This window comes from Panthera pardus, unplaced genomic scaffold, assembly GCF_024362965.1.
Source record: "Panthera pardus isolate Hobbes unplaced genomic scaffold, ASM2436296v1 HiC_scaffold_12, whole genome shotgun sequence".
NCBI lineage: Eukaryota > Metazoa > Chordata > Mammalia > Carnivora > Felidae > Panthera > Panthera pardus.
This window is the reverse complement of record NW_026526677.1, coordinates 28,343,975-28,353,082: the sequence shown is the minus strand read 5'-3', so window position 1 is coordinate 28,353,082 and position 9,108 is coordinate 28,343,975.

Here is a 9,108-nt window from a genome sequence, read left to right as displayed (position 1 = left end):
AACCACCCAGGTGCCCCTCACCTTAGTCTTGTCTCAGGTTCATGAGTTCAAGCCCCCTCATTGGGCTCCACACTGGATATGGAGCCTACTTAATTAATTAATTAATTAAAAAATAAAAATTGGGGATACATAATACAACAGGAAGAAGAAAGATTTCTTAAGCATATACTATGTGTTAAACAATTAGCTTAATAAACATAACACTTTAATAATGTCTGGGAATATCTCAATTTCTCCTTTATTTTTTAAAGAACAGTTTTGCTAGATAGAGAAGTCTTGGTTGAGTCTTTTTCTTTCAGCACTTTAGAGTATGTCTTCTTTCTGCACTTCATGATTTTTGATGAGAAGTTAATCAAATTGAGCATCCCATGTATGCAATGAGACATTTTTCTCTTGCTATTTTTAAGAGTCTCCTTGTCTTTTGACAGCTTATGTTTGGATTTCTTTGACTTTATCCTACTTAGAAGTTGTTAAACTTTTCAATGTGTTGATTCAGATTTTATCAAATTTAGGAAGTTTTTTTGGTCATTAGTTCTTGAAATATTCTTTCTAGCCCTTTCTATCTCTACTCTTTTCATGGCAGTCTCATTATGGGTATGTTCACACACTTGATGGTGTACCACATGTCTCTGAGGTGCTCATTTTCTTTCAGTCTTTTCTTTCTCTTTGTGAGACCCAATAATTTCAATTAATCTATCCTGAACTGTGCTGATTCTCTCTTCTGCCAGCTCAAATATGCTATTGAACTCCTCTACTGAATTTTTCACTTCAGTTATTATACTTTTCAACTTTATTTTATTTTATAACTTCTCTTTATTCATAGTCTGTATTTGATGAGATATTGCTCTCATAATTCCTTTAAGTCTCTAAACATGTTTTATTTCAGTTTTGTAAATATATTTATAATAGCTGATTTTAAGTTTTTGTCTCATAAATTGAAAACACTTTGTGTCCTTAGGGTCAGTTTCTCTCTCTGTCTCTCTCTCTCTCTCTGTCTCTCTCTCTCTCTCTTTTGTTTTTTAAGTAAGCTCTACACCAACATGGGGCTTGAATTCATGACCCTGAGATCAAGAGTCACATGATCTTCCAACTGAGCCAGCCAGGCGCCCTTGGCCCATAACTTCTAAGAGCCTTAATCAAATATTTCAGTCAATGTCCCAGAGAAATGTAAGCTAAAAGTACACGTATCTAAATGCCACAAAAAGGGTAAATATAAATAAAAGATAAACAAAGATCATTTTAAATTTTTTTAAATGTTAATTTAAAATTTTTTAATGTTTATTTATTTATTTTTGAGAGAGACAGAGCGCAAGTGGGGGAGGGACAGACAGAGAGGGAAACACAGAATCCAAAGCAGGCTCCAAGGCTCTGAGCTGTCAGCACAGAGCCTGACGTGCGGCCTGAACCCACGAACGTGGGATCATGACCTGAGCCAAAGTCAGACACTTAACCAACTCAGCCACCCAGGTGCCCTAATAGAAATTTTTTTTTAATGTTTAATGTTTATTTATTTCTGAGAGAGAGAGAAAGAGAGAGAGAGAGAGTGTGTGTGAGCAGGGGAGGGGCAGAGAGAGAGGGAGACACAGAATCTGAAGCAGGCTCCAGGCTCTGAGCTGTCAGCACAGCCTGACTCGGGGCTCGAACCCATGAACTGTGGGATCATGATCTGAGCTGAAGTCAGGGGCTTAAGCGACTGAGCCACCCAGGTGCTCCCTAACAAAGATTTTTAAAAACAGTTTCCGTTAGCGGTGTCTGGGTGGCTCAGCTATTGGCTGTAAATGGAGAGCTGGAGAGAGTGTTTTCCAAAACACATTTGTTAATGGCAGAGCCCTGACTAGAAACAAGTCGTCCTACCTTCAAGTCTTCATACCTGGCTAGAGGGAGCAGGCTTTTGCAGGGGCTTTTTTGTCCATGCTCATTGGTATCCAGGTTCCTGGCTTCTTCAGCTCTAAGCCTGGAATATACAAGGTAAAAAAAAAAAAAAAAAAACACAAAAAAAACAACGCAGCATCATGTCATTCTTGGTCCCTAGCCAGTATGTCTTCTTTTTCTACACCATTCAGAGTCTTCTTATGTTTGTTTTATAATAGTATCTAGAGTTTTTAGTTGTACTTACTAGGAAGAACAGGGAAATGTACTTCTATTCCATCCTTCCAGAAACAGAAGTCTGTAACCAATTTTGAATTTATAATTTTGTATTATTCTCCTCTTTCCCTTCCTCCTTTTTTTCTCTTCCTTCTCCTTTTTTTTTTTTTTTTTTTTTTTTTTTAAAGAGGGCTCACATGGGGCACCTGGGTGGCTCAGCTGGTTGAGCGTCTGACTCTTGATTTCAGCTCAGGTCGTGGTCTCCTGGTTCGTGCGATTGAGCCCCACTTCGAGCTCCACACTACTTGGGATTCTCTTTCTCTCTGCCCCTCCCCAGATCACCTCTCTCACTCTCTCTCTCAAAATAAATGGGTAGACATTTAAATAAATAGATAAATAAATAAATAAATAAATAAGACTCACAGATTTGTGATAAGTTTCAGGCCTCACAGAGCCTGGATCCACCTGTGGGACTAGCACATGAAAAGAAATCAATACATATTTTTTAAATGGATAAATGATTAAATCCCATAATTAAGATCTAATAAAATTATGGTACTCAATACTGAATCCTATAAAGAATTGTTCCCTTAAAATATTGGGAAATAACAAGGAAAAAAACCCCTAATTTGAAATACCCCTCAAGCAGTGATGCTGGCTGGATACCTTCAGTATCTTGGTATTCTGGGTAATGTGTTTTGGTTTTGAAAAAAAAAAAAAAAATGAACTGCAGCAAAAAAAGGAGCTAAGTGGTGACCAGTTGAGGGTCCTGCTTAATTGCTCTCAGGTACATTTATAATCAGCACAAGATTTTGCCTTTCCTCTAAATCCTAAATACAAGCCTCACTGATCGATTCCAGCAGTCCCCAAATCTGGCTGCATCCTGAAAGCATTTAGAAAGCTCCTTTCCAAGTGCAAAAGAGATGGAAAATTTTTGTACACACCCTACTGGCAATTATTAAATTATATACTCTTTGACTTCCGAGCACCAATTTATAATTGGTTCCTGCCAAACTGCCACTGAAAAGACCAGAGGAACTTAAAAATAAGGAAAAATCTGCAATAACAAATAGATATAATCCAAATGCTCCAAACTTAAAAAAAAATCTGCTAAACACAGTGTTGAATGAGACAAGATTGAAGAGAAATACCAGAGATAATCTTCAACTCTTCCGAACAGGGCAGGATGTTGCTAGGGTGAGTAAATGGAGATCTTGGCAGACTCCAGCTATTAACCCCTAATTCAGAGAAATAAAGGGTGGCAGAAAGGATAGGTCATAAGACTTTAGTGGAGCAGTTCAATTAAAACACCCTCCCCACATTCAAAAGGCCTTCCTTCCAAAGCCACAGGTGTTGGAAAGCCTCAGGGCACGTACCTCCACACTAAACGTAAGCCAGTAGGTGGCGAGGTAATTCCCCACCAGGAGGAAGTTGCAACAGGAAAGACACTGAATACAGTCACGCCATGTACATGGAGTGGGAACTGGATCAAATATAAAGTTAGAAAGCTGGCCCTTGTACAAATATTTCATCAAACACAGAAAAGAAGCTCTCGAGATGTTGGATTACGGATCTAGTCACGTAAATGTACACCAATGAGCTCTTGGTCGAAAGATTGGAATGAAGGCATTTAACAACACAACAGTGTATAACGTGGAGATCCAAGAAGGATCTCTTTCCCCTGTTTTAAAGCAGATGTTAGACTTAAAAAGACCTCTCCTCTTTCAAGAATGGAAAAAAAAAAAACCTGAAAAAACTCAAAATGGAGTTTATGGGACAATTCTGCAGTGTAAATAAAAGAACCTAATAGCATGGAAAGGACAGTCTCGTTTTCAATCCTTAATTCATCAACTATTCATTGAACACCTACTGTGTGCCTGGCACTCTTCCAGGTACTCAGTCTACATCAATGTATCTTACCCACGTAGAGATTACATTGGGGAGGGGAAGGAAATAGACAATACACAATAGATTTTTTTAAAAGTATATGTGGCTCCTGAGTGGCTCAGTCAGTTAAGCCTCCAACTCTTGATTTCAACTCAAGTCATGGTGTAAAAGTGTTTGAGTTCAAGCCCAGAGTCGGACTCTGTGCAGAGAGCACGGAACTGCTTGGGATTCTCTGTCTCCCTCTCTCTCCATCTCTCTCTCTCTCTCTCTGAAAAATAAATAAATAAACAATTTTTTAAAAAGTCAATATATCTATTAGAAAGAGATAAGAAATCGGTAAAAGAGAGAAAGACCTAATTAAGAGAGACCCAGAGTGCTGAGAAATGCTACGGAAGATGAGGTGGTGACTGCAGTATTTAAATAAGATGGTTAAGGAAACCCTTGTTGAGAAGGTGACATTTAAACCAAAATGTGGAGAATTTGAGAGAATTAACCATGTCTGTATTTGGGCAAGGAGCCCTGTAGGCACACTGAACAGCCATACAGAGGCCAGGAGGTAGGAGTGTACCGGGTGTGTTCATGGAACAGGTTTGAAAGCTAGTGTAGCTGGAATGGAATGAGGGAAAGGTATAGTGTAGGTAGCCTTTGCAGAAAGGAAATTTGTGGCATAACGTCACTTATGTTTTAAGGACTACTCAAGCAGCCTTGTTAAAAGATTGAAAAGGGTGGGGACAAAGAGAAAAGCAAGGTCAACAAGGAAGCTACTGCAGCAGTCCAGATAAAAGACAGTAGTGACTCAGGCCAGGGTAGTAGGAAGGGAGGTAGTGGGATGTGGTCAGATTCTGGATATATTTGGAAAATGGAGCCAACAGATTTTCTCATGAATTGGGTGTAGGGAGTGGAAGAAAGAAGTCAAGGATGACCCCAAGATTTTTGGCCTAAGCTACTAGATAGCTGGCACTGCCATGAACTGAGCTGGAGAAAGTTGGTATGGAAGAGATTTAGAGGGGGGATGATCAGGAGTTTGGTTTGGGGCATGTTAAGTTTGGGGTGTGTACTGGACATCCAAGTGGAGATGGAGAGCTGGCAGTAGATAAATGAGGCTGGAGTTTTAATGAAGTGTTTAGAGATACAATTTTGGAAGTCTTCAAGAGGTTTTTAAAAACACAAGACTGGACAGGGAAGTGAATAATAGAGAAGAGGACAAAGGACTGAGCTCTGGGACAATTGAACATTAGTAGGCAGAGAGAAGAGGAAAGTAGATATCAAAGGAAAGGAGACAGAGGAATAGCAACCAGTGAGACAAGAGGAATAGTTGGAGTACTAAGCTTTGTGGGTTTTTTTTTTTTTTTAATGTTTATGTATTTTTGAGAGAGACAATGACAGAATGCGAGTGGGTTAGGGGCAGAGAGAGAGGGAGATACAGAATGCGAAGCAGGCTCCAGGCTCCGAGCTGTCAGCACAGAGCCCGATGTGGGGCTGGAACCCATGAGCTGTGAGATGAAGTTGGATGCTCAACCGACTGAGCCACCCAGGCATCCCCTAAGCTTTGTGTTTCATGGCTATTGGCAAAGGCTGTTCTTATCCATTTTAGTTTCAGGATTTTAAAGATCATTTGAAAAGAAGTTTGAGGTAGTTAACTTTGGAAAAAAAAATTTTTTTAATTTTATTTATTTATTTTGAGAGAGAGAGAGAAAACGAGTGGAGGAGGAGTAGAGAGAGTGAGAGAGAACCCTAAGCAAGCTCCGAGATGTCAGTACAGAGTCCAACTCAGGGCTGGATCTTGCCAACCAGGAAATCAACACCTGAGCCGAAATCAAGAGTTGGGTGCTTAACCTACTGAGCCACCCAAGCACTCCAGCTTTGGAAAATGTTTACCCATTTTAGTTTTAGGATTTTAAAGATCATTTGAAGAGAAGTTTGAGGGACATAAGCTATTCTTAACTGATGTTGACTCTTGGGTAATAAACAGCATCTTGACTTTTTTTTTTTAAGTGTATTTATTTTGAGAGAGAGAGAGACAGTGTGTGTGGGAGGGGCAGAGAGAGAGGGAGAGAATCTCAAGCAGGCTCTGCACTGTCAGTGCAGAGCCCAACATGGGGCTCAAACTCATGAACCATGAGATCATGACCTGAGCCCAAATCAAGAGTCAGACGCTTAACCAACTGAGCCACCTAGGTGCCCCTTGAATTCTTTTTTAATTAGAGGAATTAAATGCTTATGAATCTAAAAAGTTTTGTATCTTTAAACACCCAGTGGTAATGTGTTAGACTTTGCACGTATTGCTTCAGAAGAAAAATAAAGCTATGTCCATTTTATGGGGAAAAAAAGAAACACCATTTGTAAAAGAGAAAATGGTTGATCTAAGCCAAATTTGGGGGCCTGAATAAAATTATGAGGTCATAGTTTATCTCTGTTTATTAGTTTATCTGCCCAAAATAGTCACAGCACTTTGCTACATGCATTATTACATTCTAAATATTAGTCATGATACATATTAGTTTTTAATTTATTGAAACTTGTATAGAACAAAAAGTAAAACAACCATTTAGTGTATTTCACTGTTCCATGAGAAAGGCCATTGTTGATTTGTGGTCAACATAAAGAACAAAGGGGGTGGACTGTGGATAACAAATATTTCTACAAAATACTTATGATAAACATAGTTTATTCTAATTCTTCCATAGCACCCACAGCTTTCAACTAATAAGAAAAGTTTAAAAGTCCTGTATTTGAAATCACATGAATGGCAAGTCATTACTAATACTAATTTTAGGGGCTCCTGGGTGGCTCAGCTGGTTAGGCATCCGGCATCAGCTCAGGTCATGATCTCGGGGTCCATGGATTTGAGCCCCACGTTGGGCTCTGCTGACAGCTCAGAGCCTGGAGCCTGCTTGGGATTCTGTGTCTCCCTCTCTCTCTGCCCCTCCCCCACTCATGCTGTGTGTGTCTCTCTCTCTCTCTCTCTGAAAACTAAATAAACATTAAAAAATTTTTAAAAATACCAATTTGGTACTCAATCTTCTATGATTTAACTTTCCAAGTAAAATTGTACAGAAGTTTACATTAAAACTTTTATGCTTCTTAAAACAGAAAGCTTATGATATACCATTATATCAAGTAAACTATGTATACAGAAAATTGTACATATTTTTCTTGATACTTACTGCATCTGAAATATTTTATTTTTTTCAGGCATTTACAAAAATTGTTAAGAGCTAATTATGAACTAGGTTCTGAACTATGTACTGAGGATATAGCAGTGAAAAGACAAAAATTCCTGCAGTCTTGGAACTTATAACCTATGAAAAATGTCCTATCAGGGAAAAGGAAACTTTGAGATTTTAGAGAAGTATTTCTCAAAATGTGGTTCACTGACATTCTGCATTCTGCATATCAGTGATACATGTTAAATATGATGATTTGTCTATTTTTGCCATAGTTAAAAAATGATGAAGACTGTCAGGGACACCACCCCAGAAGCAAGAAATCAAAAAGTGGGGTGGAAGACATGAATCTGCATTTTTTTTTTAATTTTTATTTTTTATTAAAAATTTTTTTTAGTGTTTGTTTCTGAGAGAGAGACACACACAGAGTAAGAGCAGGGGAAGGGCAGAGAGGGAGGGGGACACAGAATCCAAGGCAGGCTCTAGACTCTGAGCTGTGAGCACAGAGCCCGACGCAGGGCTCGAGCTCACGGACCCAGAGATCATGACCTGAGCCAAAGTTGGATGCTTAACCAACTGAGCCACCCAGGCACCCCACTTACGTGCATTTTTTAAAAGTATGTAATGGTAGAAACCATTGTCAGAATATTTTATTGGAACTTTTATTTTAGACTATGATGTTTCTTTTTCTTCTATTTCTTTCTTTTTTCTTTTTTTTTTTTAAGTAAGCTCTATGCTCACCATGGGGCTTGAACTTACAATCCCAATATCAAGAGTTGCATGTTCTGCAGACTCAGCCAGCGACATGCCCCTAGACTGCGATTTTTAGAGTATCTTTATTTTATTTAATTAATTTGTTTGTCTATGCAATCTCTACACACAATGTGGGGCTCAAACTCAACAATCTTGAGATCAAAGAGTTGCATGTTTTTCCAACTGAGCCAGCCAGGCACCCCTAGAGTATCTTTAAAGTCCTGATAGACCCAGGGTCAAAAAGGCCATTGTAAGGACATGCAAATCTAAATTTTTTTTCTAAATCATGAGCGATGGATTCAAACTTGTTGAATGCACTCATTTGAACTGACATTAATCTAAACCAAATAATGCAAACTACCTCTGAAAAAAATGTTCCTCCTAGGTAACAGAAGAGGATATTTTCAGCATCATGTATATTTACTCTTTAAGCTTTTAAGACTTTGTAATAGCCTAAATGAATAAACATTTTATTTATTTGTATGTCTGTTCATTTATTTTGTTTTTAATTTATTTCAATTTGTTTTTTTATTTTGTTTTTTCTATCTATATGTGAAATCATATGGCATTTGCCTTTCTCTGACTTGTTGAACTTAGCATAATACCCTCTAGTTCCATCCATGTTGCCATGAATGACAGGATCTCATTCTTTCTTATGGCTGAGTAATATCCCATTGCGTGTGCATATATATTAAATACATAATACATTAAAATATATATTATTTATAAATATATATAATATAAATATGTATATATATTACATCCTCTCTATCCACTCATCTATTGATGGACACTTACGTTGCAAAGCTGATTTTTTTTAAGACTGTATTTTGATAAGGATAATTAAGAGATCTATTACATGTGTAACACTAGATACTAAAAGAAATCAGTAAGGTTAAAATATGCTCTCTGCCTGCTAAGTGGAATTAGTCATTCAGAGAAAGACAAATATCATATGACTTCACTCATATGTGGAATTTAAGATACAAAACAGATGAACATAAGGGAAGGGAAGCAAAAATAATATAAAAACAGGAAGGAGAACAAAACATAAGAGACTCAAATACAGAGAACAAAACTGAGGGTTGCTGGTGGGGTTGTGGATGGGGGGATGGGCTAAATGGGTAAGGGGCATTAAGGAGGGCACTTGTTGGGATGAGCAATGGGTGTTATACATAGGGGATGGATCACTGGAATCTACTCCTGAAATCATTAT